The sequence below is a fragment of the Danio rerio genome, chromosome 5 (assembly GCF_052040795.2).
Source record: "Danio rerio strain M-AB ecotype USA chromosome 5, GRCz13ab, whole genome shotgun sequence".
In the NCBI taxonomy this organism is placed as follows: domain Eukaryota; kingdom Metazoa; phylum Chordata; class Actinopteri; order Cypriniformes; family Danionidae; genus Danio; species Danio rerio.
The window spans coordinates 38442790-38456094 of record NC_141025.1 but is presented as its reverse complement, the minus strand read 5'-3'; the positions used below and the strand labels follow the sequence as shown (position 1 = coordinate 38456094).

General features: G+C 37.2%; 1 protein-coding gene across 5 annotated transcripts in view; it reads left to right on the top strand.

Annotated features, from left to right (window-relative positions):
• Window positions 1-13305, top strand: part of lrch2 (leucine-rich repeats and calponin homology (CH) domain containing 2) — a 108876-nt gene that overhangs the window by 784 nt on the left and 94787 nt on the right. The window lies entirely within an intron of this gene.

Sequence of the window (13305 nt, the reverse complement as noted above, 5' to 3'; positions counted from 1 at the left end):
TAAACGGACGGAAAATGCAGATAAAGGATGTAGTGCCAGACAAAAGATGCTGCTGTCCGTCTTTCCCCTATAACGCGCCGTTCGCCATCCTCTCAGAAGGTGCAAGCAGCCCTAGATATAATACACACGCATATTTAACGTTAAACCGATGTTTATTATTATTATTTAGATAATAGCGTTGAAGGCTATTGTGCTAACAGTCGACAGGAACTGTAAATGAGCAGCACTATTACACATATTGCTGTATGAAGTGAATTGGCCGTATCGTTTTTAGAGACGAGGGTAGAAATTAAATGTCTGCATCTCTTTCGGAAGTGTCTGTGGTGTGTAATGGTAGTCTTGCCGCAGCAAACAGCCATTCAGATGTGAAGCAGACAGTGGGAGGAGGGACAGTAATCCGTTCATTCATGCACACACCTTACTCACAGCATCATGTCTACACACTCCCATTCAACTGTATTGGGTTACGCTTGTGAAAAGCCCTTCTGTAAATCTTTGGCTGCGTCTCCAAACTGCTTTAGCTGTGTGAAGGGTCGTTTGTTTATATCAAGCCCTTGTGTTTTGATTCCCTCACATGGCTTGCTGGCTGGAAGAAGGCTGTGGTTGTTGGAGATAACGGTGGACGTTGACTGGTTCCACTGTTTGTGACAGGCCCGTCGGCGAACAGATGACATTTGTTGATAGTACAGGGCTGCTGGTGCCTGCTTTTGTTTTCCTGCATCTATATTCATGTGTTTGAAAGAGGAAATAGTTGGAAGCGAACCAGACTGTCATCTAAAAGAGGAAGTGACTTTGTTGCTGACTCAACTGGAGATATTTGGCTGCTTCTGCATGAAGGGTGGAGAATCCTCATCTCGCAATCTGTATTCACATTTGTGAGAAAGAGGCTGTTTGTGTGCTTGTTAGTTTTAGTGTTTGTTTGACAGTTTGGGTAGGCTTGTGTGTAGTTTGAGCAGCTCCAGTGACCCACTTGGCAGTCCTTCCTATTATTGGCTGTGTTTGGCCACAAACATAACACTGGAGTATGAAGACGCCCCCCGAATCTCTGATGTTGAAGAGTGAGAAAGACGAGGAATTCCCTCTCCTTTTCTTTCTTGTCTTCTGTTTTTCCCCAGCCAATTTTCAGTTTGTACTGTTTGGTGTGAGCATGCCATTGTCTTCATTTGTGTCTTCACTGGTAATTTGGATGGTGATTGTGAACTAAACATCTATTTATCTATGATGTATATCTTTTAAGTGTGTGTGTGTGTGTGTGTGTATGTGATTAATAGCAGCATAAATAGCTACTACTTATCCCATGATAACGAGCACAAGAATGGGTTCACAAGAACAAGATGAGATTTTAGACTTTAAAGAAATCCTCAATGAACTTTAAAAAAAAAAAATCACAGAATGCACAAAACGTTGGTGCATTTTGAAATCAACTTTCATTCATTCATTTTCTTTTCGGCTTAGTCTCTATTAATCAGGGGTCGCCACAGCGGAATTAAAAACAGCATATGTTTTACACAGCGGAAGCCCTTTCAGCTGCAACCCAACACTGGAAAACATCCATACACACTAATTCACACACATACACTACGGACAATTTAGCTTACCAATAGAGGTGTGAACCTACACTGGTCTTACGGTTCGGATCGGTTACAATTATCATGCCATCGATTCGGTTCAATTCGATATCTCAGTGCATTACGGTGCATTGAGGATGCTTTCTATACACAGTTTTATATTTGGGGGTGGGGGCTATAACAAGCTGTCTAAAAAAAAACACCAGAGTTACCCACCGCTCCCGCTCTTTATTTGGAAATTCCTCAGACCTCAATCCAGAAGTATCCCCGTAACAGCCGAAAGGAGAGGAAAATTCATGCCAGCAGGTGTATTGGGCCACAGTGAGAGGGAGAAAAAGATGGAGTTTACTTTCATTCCCTTTATTGCTGAGAAATAGGGGCTTCTGCTGTAAGTGTCAAGGAGAGACTGTCCAGAAAACACACACGCTGTAAAATTGTGCACAGTTTCTGCGTTTAGAAAGTAATTCCGTCATTAATATTAGTCCAAAAGGGTATTCATTCATTTGTTTTGTTGTCAGCTTAGTCCCTTTATCAATCTGGGGTCGCCACAGCGGAATGAACCACCAACTTATCCAGCATGTTTTTACGCAGTGGATGCCCTTCCAGCCGCAACCCATCTTTGAGCGACATCTACACACACTCATTTACACACACTCATACACTACAGACAATTTAGTCTAGCTCTACTTTTTGGTACATTTTTGTTGTGCCATGTACCCTTTGGAAAGGGTACCTAAAAAGTGGTATGGTGCAGTTTGCTTTTTGGTACCTATTGACAGTGGAAACAGACATAAAAGCGTACTGAACTGAAGCGTACTCAATGGAAACGGGCTACTGTGTTTCTCATCTGCTCTTAGACTCATCTGCACATCACATTATTTGTTTTTGTGAATAAAGATTGTGATCATGGATGGTGGGTGGATGGGAGGGGGTTCCTCGGTTCGCTAAGAGAATATAGGGGTTTGTACTTGGAGACATGATTTCTTTTTAGAAAAATGACTTTTGCTGCTTGTTCAAACTACTTATTTAAATTAAGTTAAACAACACTATTCTTAATTTGGGGGGGGGGGGGGGGGTGAATAGTTTTGTGTTCTGTCTACTTAAATTTTTCACAGTGCACCATACGAATTTTGCATGCTCAAACTCTAATGTGACAATGGCTCTAACGTTATAAATGTGTTTATCATAGAATATGTATATATATATATATATATATATATATATATATATATATATATATATATATATATATATATATATATATATATATTTTTTTTTTTTAAATCATGTATTATCTTCACATATATGCAGAGTACATGGCATTTATTAATGTTTTGTTAATGTCAGTGCTGTAGACTTTTATCCGGCTGTAGTATGCAGTATATAATATTCATGTGCAAAGTTGTCTTTTATGAAAATGACTTGCATTAAGGCAGTTTGTGGTCATGCATGTTCATAAATTATGCATGTATCCGCTGTGCACACATGATGTTGCTTTTAGGAATTTACTATTAGGGCTGATGCAGTGAAATGCTTAATGACAGCCTGTTTTCACATATTGCAGTAAGGGAGATGATAATCACAGCTCTTTCTTGGATGTTTATATTGGTTTATGTGAGTGCCAAAATGTGTGTTCATAGTCATACAAACGTTCAATGAAAACATAGGATAAGGTAGTGATATCAATCCAGAAAAGGAAATTCAAAAATCATTGTTAATAAACGTTAAAAAAAAGACAATGGGACTTTTTCACCAAATATCTGTGTTCCAAAAAAAAAAGAAAAAAGTAAAAAAAATCATACAGGTCTGCAACCTTTTTAAATAACTGTTTTAAATACTAAAAAATAAATAGATAAAAGTAAAAAATGCCTGTATTTTGATTTTGTTTTGAGTTTTCCATAACATGTTGTCTCATCTTGACAGTTTCATATTGCTCTCTGTCTCTCGGCAGAACCCTTTAGGGTCATGACATAGAGATTTAGAGGAAGTGGTCATAAGATAGCCGTACTGAAGCTATTTCACATTTCTTGATTTGGAACGAGGAAGTAAAGTAAAGCATGTTGGGGTAAAATGGAATACCATAACTATAACAGTATTCTCTATTGTTTATGAGTTGCATTTTACCTCATGAAAATACCATATTGAATAGAATAGAAAATATAAGGTGGTGTCTTTCACTCGATAAAAGTACTTTACATTAATGTTTGAGATGAATAGTTGAACAAATTCAATAATGTAATTTCTCAATTTTTAACCACGTCAAATGTGCTGCAACTTGAATAGCAAAACGACTTCTATAATGCATAGAAGTCATAACATTAAGCCATTAAGCAATTAAACATTTGGATTGGTGCCAATTAAAGGAGACTCAATTTGTAAAACAGATTTCCAACATGGGGTGACACTGTGGCTCAGTGGTTAATACAGTCGCCTCACAACAAGAAGGTCACTGGTTCGAGTCTTGAGTGGGTCAGTTCGCATTTCTGTGTGGAGTTTTCCTGTTCTCCCTGTGTTGGCGTGGGTTTCCTCAGGATGCTTCGGTTTCCCCCACAAGTCCAAACACATGTAGTATAAGGGAATTGAATAAATGTTAATTGTTGTCAAATGTACTAAACCTACTCAGAAATCACTAAATTTCAAAAGCCCTTTTAGCCTTTCCGTTGGGCCCAAAATAAAGTGTCCGACATAGAAATAAAAATACTATAAAAAATACATACATTTACTAACTGATTTTTTAAATGGCATTAATTATAGGCTAAATATATATTTTTGAAAATAACCACATTTTATTTAATTATTTTTATTTATTTATTTATTTATTTTAATTGGAAAATCTGGTAGGTCTAACTTTTTTATATTATTATTTGTTTTATTAACTAGATACCAAAGTACCGTGTTTTTTACAACAGCAATTTACACAAACACAAATTCGAACACATATTGATGAAGCATCTTTACTCAATATGTAAGACAATGCATAAACACTGATTTAGGGCGTACTCACACTATGCTATCCGAACCGTGCCCAGGCCCGTTTCCTGGATCGTTTGAGACGTGTAAATGCTCTGAATCGGGCTCAGGCATGGTTCACTTGGCCGACCCTGGCCTGGTTAGAAGAGGTGTGCCTGTGCGCGGTTTACTTGGGCGCACCTGAGCCCGAAACTGAAGACGAGATGTGACTTTTACGTGACTGTTTCATGTGGATTTAATTATCATTCTTATTGTTCAATGAACGCAAACTGTCGTAGATTATTAAAGACACAAACCCCTCACTGCATGTCAGCTGCACCTTTAGCAAACCTCCTAATTCCTGCAGCACGAGGACTTTATGGTTGTTTATGAGCGTCAAAAGTGGTGAAATATTTAACTGCGTGTCACTGCTTCCCAAACGACTAAAACAATATAACTAAAGCAATCTCCACTTTGCTGAGCGAATGCTCTTACTGAACAGCGCATCATCAATGACGTAAGCATGCTCAGACCCGAATGTAATGTGAGCGCGGGCCGAAAGTCCATGATTGACCATATATGGTTCATGTCTTGAATATTAATTAGCTTCGCTCTGACGTAGATATACGTGACATAGTAAATAAAATATACGCTAAAATAACCAATGGAGGAAATGTATCAATGTTGTCTCACTAGAAAACGTTGTTGCTTATCAAACGCAGCATGAGGCATGCATATTAATGATTTCAGAGCTTTTTTATGATATCAGAGCTTGATAACATGGCTGCTCGTCAGGTCCGGATGAACAACCCAATAGATGCAAATGCAGAGGGCATGGCCTGTGAGTCTTGTCACAGTTTGATTTGTCTTCTGATCGGTCTGTTGTCCACCGAGGTTTTGCACTCGTGAAATTTACATGAAAATGAGGAAACAGTGGTGTTTAACGCTCACAGTATGCCCATTTCTATATACTAATGTCTTATTATTCTACTATGCCTTAGTATAACCAGATTTTCATTATAGGGCACCTTTAAAACATGCAAGGGGGTGTATTTTTTGGTTAATGAAAGAAAAAAAAAAGTCATGAGATATGAAGAATAAGTCATAAACTTTTAATCCACAAGGAAGTGGTTTGTTTTCATGGGTGCCACCATGTTGACGTCAGAGTGACCATATAGAAAAGTGCCTCTGGGACTGTGGCCTAATTAATTACAGTGATCACAAACATAAAATCTTTTTAGGACTGAATATGACCACTGTATTAATGTGGGTACAAGAAGGAAAGCTAGTGATACTATAACCATCATCATCATAGTGTTGACTAGTTTGTTGTACTTATCCTGCTAAATCAGATATGTCCCCAACACCTCTGTGAAAATGCTCCACATTTGTACAAACAGTAACTAGACAGATGTTTTTTTTCCTGTGGTAGTGTGGTGACGAATGTTTGGTTCTTTTATTTTTTATCTTCAGGGTAGTCTGCACAACAGGAGCACTATAGTCTTCTACTGAAAGTAGTTCTCAGTAGACCAGTGCCTATTAAAATCAGAGTAGTTTGCTTTTAGGAATGGCTTTCAGCTCTTAAATTTTCAGACACATGTTTGGGGAAGATGATTGTGATTCATGAAGTTTCAGTGCTTTTGAATACTTACAAGACTGTTCACAATATTATTAACTTAACTTAAATGGATTAATTTTGAGAACAGACAAAAGATGTTCAATAATAACACTTTTTATAAAAGCTGGTCATTCGTCTGAATGGCATACTCTTGTCTTGGAACTGAGTTGAAGACCATTAATAGCATAAATGTCAGAGGAAAATGTATTAGATTATGAAGAATGTATGACACATTATGTCCACTCTCCAGTTTCCACTGATTACTAAAATACTGCATTTTATAGTCAGAAGTCTTAAATAGGAATCAGGAAAACATTTTCATAGTTCATATAATGGCCCGTTTTTCACTGAGTGGTACGGTACGGGTCAACATTTTCAGGCTTCCATTTACACTGTCAAAAGGGTACCAATGTTATACGACAAAGTTTCAGTCTATGTCATTGTCGCTTGAGGAAATGTCAAAGTAAAGCTGTACGAGTCGTTCACATATCATAAGAAGTACTTGCAAAATAAATGCTTTATACACATAAATATTTGTATATAAATGTTCATTACTAGCCCTTTTATGATCATGTTTGATTATAACTGCAAATCAATGATTGCGTGTGAAATAGTCTACTGCAATGTCTGCAGTTATATAAATTAATAAATAAACATAAATGCAAGAAATATGAACATATACAGTCTTCGATATTTTACCAATTACAGAAAAACTATATACAGCGTACATTTAGTCCTTTTTTGGGTTCAAAAACAACAAGTAATATAGCCCACACTAACCCCTCATCTGTACCTTTAATCTTCACATGTACAGGCACAATATACACACAATTTTTGAATTCACATAAAAACATATGTGCGTAACTGAGATAAACTTTTTATCCAATAAGAACAAATGCCCATCAACTACAATGGAAACACTTTTACTGAACAAATTCCAGTATGCACATTAAAAAAGTGTTCATGTGATGGTGAAAATGTGTGTGAATGGACAAACCAGCAGGCTGAGCACATTCTAAAGCATCTGAAATGTTGTTTTGGTCATTCTAAAATGCTGTGAGCATTTCAGTATTAGTGTTAATATATTATTAATTACCTCCAGAACTGTCAGGAGGGTCTGCGCTTCATGTCTGACATCATCAAACACCACCACGCGCTAATTGCATGTCAGCATTTGTCTTCTTAGGCGCAAATCCTTTATTTAGTTAAGAAAAGATTGATGCAGCTTCTCCTACCTCAATAAATTCTATTTTTACTCTTGATATGTGGCACCAGTTAATCAGGAAGTGACGAGTCTGTTCTCTTTGACTCATTGGATGGAATTGCTGCTTTATTTTCACGTCTTTTATGCAATATTCCAGTTTTGCACATAAATTCAATTTGCATCTTTGGATGGAAACAGCTTTTGTCAACTACCCATACCTGATGCAAAAGCCCCTATTTATTACATATTACATTATGTTTGCAATTTGCAGCTACAACCACCACAAAAACGTTTTGTGCTACAAACCTTTTCGTAACTGTCATTCATCTGAGCATTAATTCAGAAAAATTACCACAGATTAAATGCACAATTCATAACAAAAGACAGCACTTTTCTGATGTCATGTTATATAACTATGTAACTCCTTTTTGCTTGTGTTGTTTGGGATTCTTTGTGTGTCCTCCTGTGAAATACTGTCTTGAGATCTTGTGACAGTCAGACCTCAGCTGCAGGCAGGAGACCTCTCTGCCCTTCACAGATGAACACACACACACACACACACACACACACACACACACACACACACACACACACACACACACACACACACACACACAGCATTCCCCAGAGACTGAGGTAATTACACATGATCTGACATGCTGGCCCCATCTGTAAAGGTGTCAACTTCAAACCCTTGTGCTCAACATTATGGTCTTTGCAGCTTGAGTTACACATCAACGTATAATGATGCTTTACAGCACTAAGAAAAAAAGATTGAGGAGATGTGGACTGAAAATGTAATAAACTGGCCAATATATTAATCCAGGGGATGAATGTTATTGATATGGTTGAAAGTGAGAAAGGCATCCTAAAAACAAGGCTATTTCAGCTTGGTCCATTTGAAGTGAAATTGAAGTGAAACTGATGAGATCTGACTCCTTTTGTCTCACTTTCAGAAGGTGACTCTCAGGTCTCTGATTGCTTTATTAAACACTTCTTCTGAGCTCTTGGTCAAACGTTAAAAGCTCAGATTAAAAAAATGTCAATTTCATTCATTCCTTTTCATTCAGTCCCTGATTTGTCAGGGGTCGCCACAAAGGAATGAACCGCCAACTATTCCAGCATATGTTTTACACAGCGGATGCCCTTTCAGCTGCAACCCAGTACTGGGAAACACCCATACACTCTTGCATTCACACACTTATACACTATGGCCAATTTTGTTTATTCAATTCACTTATAGCGCAAGTCGTTGGACTGTGGGGGAAGCCGGAGCACCCACAGGGAAAAACCCACAAAACATGGGGAGAACATGCAAACTCCACACAGAAATGCCAACTGGTTCAGCCGAAATTCATTCCAGTGCCTCTTTACTGTGAGACGACAGTGCTAACCACTGAGCCACCGTGTCGCCATATCAATTTCTATGTTTTTTTTTATTTTTGTGTATTTTTGTCTGATAAACACAAAGGTTATGTTTACTTATGCAATCCATATGTCACATGAAATCTGATTTCACACCTGTTTGTTTACTGTACAGTATGTGTGTTTGTGTGTGTGTATTTCAGTGTGATAAATCACATCATATTTGATCAGATTTTCATCTTTTAGGACTTTTGTAGCTTCACACAAAGTGTGGCATACATGTTGCGAATGTGTCAGCAATTTCAGACACACTAAACATGAGTGCATGAATGTTGCTTAAATCTCTTCTGCTTTTCAAGTAAAGGTTTAGAAATGTCATTATATAAACATGAACAGAGGCAAAGTTTGACAAGTCTCTTTCCAGTGTGCTGGCGTTTTCACCATTATTTTGTCTAACGTAAATAATGTGTTTTGTAAATACAGCAGATATTGACTCCTCTGTTTGTACAAGCGATCCAGTTTCATGACCCGAGTTAGTTTCTTGTTGTTTTATTACTTTTGCTGAGGTGGTGTTTATTTTCTACACTCACTGGCCATTTTATTAGGCACTACCTACGCATCTTTGCCTTTGAACTGTTTTGTGTGTTCAGGAAGGTGCTGGAAACATTCTTCATATATTTTATGTAGCAGATGCCCTTCCAGCTGCAACTTAGTATTGGGAAACACACCCATACACACTCACAGAAATGCCAAATGACCCAACTGGGACTCGAACCAGTGATCTTCTTGTTGTTTTAACCACCGAGCCACTGTCACGCTGTGACTAATTTCTTTTATGTTTAAGTAGAGCAGAGGTGCCCAAATTCGGTCCTGGAGGGCCTGTGTTCTGCAGAATTTAGCTTCAACTTGTTTCAGCACACCTGTTTGTAAGTTTCTAGTATTTAATAAGAGCTTAATTAGCAGTTCAGGTGTGTTTGTTTACACCAGATTCAAAGGGCTTCAACGTCAACGCTTGTCTGAAGTTGGGGCTGACGCAATTGTCATAGCAGCATCAGCCAATGAAATTAGTCAGCAATAGACCACTCTCTGAGCTGGTGTATTTGGATACAGTGATCTGATTGGTTGACGCTTCTGTTGGCACTTGAAAAGTTGAGAAAGTTCTGCAACACACTGAAGCGGCGCCAACGGATCCATAGTGCAGTTCGGCAATTCCTGTCGTCACATATTCAAAGTGAATAGGTAGCGTTGACGCTGCCGCCCTGTGTGAATGGGGCGTTAGGGTTGGAGCTAAACTCTCCAGGACACCAGCCCTCTAGGACCGGGTTTGGGCACCCCTAAAATAGAGCTTTTGTCACTGACTAGTCTTACAAACCTTAACACATTCAAAGATGAAAATCTATGAATATAACATGGCACAGAATTTTTTTTTTTCATGCAATATAGAAATGCAGTATTATCCGGCATATTCTTTAAAATAAAAGTTAATTATTAATCCAATTAATCACATGTAAAATACTGTTTGCTGGCAGTGCGTTGAACATGCTTCTTGTATATATAAAGTACATCTATACTTTGCAAATGGTAACATTAGAAGACAATTAGTTTTTTACAGGCAGCCAGACATTTATAGGAAGTTATATTGATCAGGATATTGATATTGTAGCTGTCAAATTTTATTCTTAATCGTTCCCCTTTGGATCAATGTAACATTTCCTGTTTTGTCCTTCATAACTAGTACTGTAACAAGCACTTAATTAAAGTGGGATTGTTGTATGCCATTTTGACATGTGTACAAAAAAAAAAGTTAAGCGATTGCTGTTTTTGTGTCTACAAACAGCAGCAGTAGTGTTTAGCTAACTGGTCAACTGTCTTGCACATCCCTAATACTAACATGATAGCATCACACAGCTGCTGCAGATTTGATGGCTGTTTATTTTAGGTCTGTTGACCATTTAAGTAGTGAACGTTCAAGAAATCAGTTTGATTTGACCTTTATGAAATGGTGCATTCTCCTTTCGCAGTATAAGGCAATTCCACCCACGGAACTACCTCTCAATTGTTATTTTCTTATTTCAGACCATTCTCTATAAACCTATCTAAGTCCCAGTAGGTCAGCAGTTTCTGAAATAATCAGACCAGCCTGGCTCAAACAAACTTGCCACAACATAGTTACTTAAATGACCTTTCTAGCTCATTCTGAAGCTTGACTTGAATTTCAGCAGATTGCTGTGACCACGTTTACATGTTGAAATGTGTGAGTTGCTCCTGTGTGATTGGCTAATTAAATATTTGCATTAAAAACCTGTGGCTTTTGTTGTCTTGTGTTCTAAGCTGTATGCTGGTCCTTTTAAACATTGAGCAAATTATAAAGATACATTTGTTGCAAACTGTATGACACTGCATGTCAACACTTAAATGACAAAGTAAACAGCACAAATGTGAGTATTAGATCTGTTCGTATTCACTTGTTAAATGGTGGCCTAATTCTGGTATTTACAACTCATGTTTTTTTCCTTGTTGCAATTAATCTTTGTACTTTAGATTTAGTTTTCTATATGTACTCCTAAATGGCCGATTTCAACCGGTCTGATCTGTTTGCAGTGGTGCAGGCAGTGTCATCATAGAGATGCTGCATATAACATGTTTTAGGCGTGGAACTTTTCCCACAGTGTGTGAAAGTAGCACTGTGTTCTCGATTTGAAGCCACAACCACTATGTTTGGTGCAACAGACTAATCGTAACTGTCAAATTACCTCCGCCTAAATACGCAGTTCAGTTCAACACAGATTGTTTACCTGTGCTTGAGACAACATCTCTGTTTATTAATGATTAACTGATTAATGTGATCAGTTAAACAGCCTAAAATGTGATTTGGGTAATTTTTTCTTCATAATGTTTTTCTTTAAAGCTATTCTTTAAATGTTTGTTATGCGAGTATAAAAATCCGCTAGACCTATCAGTCAAAATTGTGTTTAAAAAGAGTGAACATCTGTCACGTCGAAGTTGTCAGTAAATGCTTTACCAGAACAAGATAATATAAAACTATAAACTATAAAGCAAATTATTTTTTAATAAAAAAAAAATTTAAACTTACATCCGTACATACATGCTTTTGTTCAATGAAGGCGATAGACCACTTTAAACTGAATTATTGTGTGTCGCAAACAAATTGAGATTGAGTGAATCTTATTTATAATGTCTGGCCAAATTTTCTCAGAGAATCAACTCAAGCACATTTTCCCAATTTTGTTTCGACTTTGTTCGACTGAAGTTAGATTTTGTGAGGACATAAAAGAAGGATTAAGTCCATATTATTGTAGTGATATTACTGTAAACTTAGTAACTAAATCATTTTGATTAAGGTTTGTCTTTATCAAGTTAAAGAGTACTGCTGACGATACTAACTGACTTTGCCATCTGAATAAACATAAACAAGGAACATTGATCGCACACTTACCAAATCCGTAGAGACAGAACAATCAACACCAACTGGAACCGTATCTTTTTTTTAAAAGATGAACGGCAAATCTGGATTTTACCATTTTCAGATCAGAAAAGCTCTCGGGTAAAAGATGTTCCTTACAAATGTATTTTTGTTGCATTTTAGCAGACCACATTTATAAACGCAGCACTGACGACCCATGTCTCAGAAACAATTTGTATACTAGTATGAATTACGGTTGGCAACACAACATGGCGTCTCTCTGAACACTGTAAGAAGTAAAAGAAGTCTTCAAAGCTATATCATGCATATTAATGAAGCTGCACCTCGTTCACAATAGAGCATGCTGATTGGTTCGAACAAAGTCTTTCTTATGAATTAATGAACAGATGTGCTAAAAACTCAATGATGTTTCTTTGTGAAATAGATTCAAAATTGATTTTTAAACCGGAAGAACGAATTTGCTCTAAAAAATTGCAGAAACAACCAATTTTCAATTTTGTTGTGAAATACTTGTGTCCTAATAGCGTTTTTAGCAATGTGGGACAAATATGACTGTCAACATCTCAAAAAATGTGTTTTGGTGTTTCGAGACCCTTTAAGTAGTAGAAGTAGATGGTTTCAATATTTTATTTGGATTAAATAATCAGAGAATAGCCTATTTATTTTCCATTATTTTCCAAAGCCTTGTCCGATATACTATTGAGACCAGCTATTAGCAATCTGCCTGTCATGGGAAGTGATTCACTCGATCACTTCCTGTGAACTAAATAAAATAAATTCTATGACTAATAATATTGGGGTTGACCAAGCCTCTTCGCTTGAAATAACGGTTAATTAAGTGTTATGAGAGCCTCAATCAAATCTACTATTCTTGAAACAAAACCGCAGTGTTGATCAGACACTGACAGTCTCATTCTTGTGACAAGACTCACCATATCTTAAAGAAGCACCAGAGAAAAGCCATTCTCATTTTATTAAGACCTAATACTACTGACGATGCTGTATATAAAAGGTCTGGTTGCTATCTGAATGTGTATTATATACACTGAATGGGCATTTATGTGAACTCTATACACAAAGACAGACAGTGTGTTGTTCGTGCAATAGGAAATACTGCATCATATGACAAGTATGCTGTTTCATTTGACTCCATTCA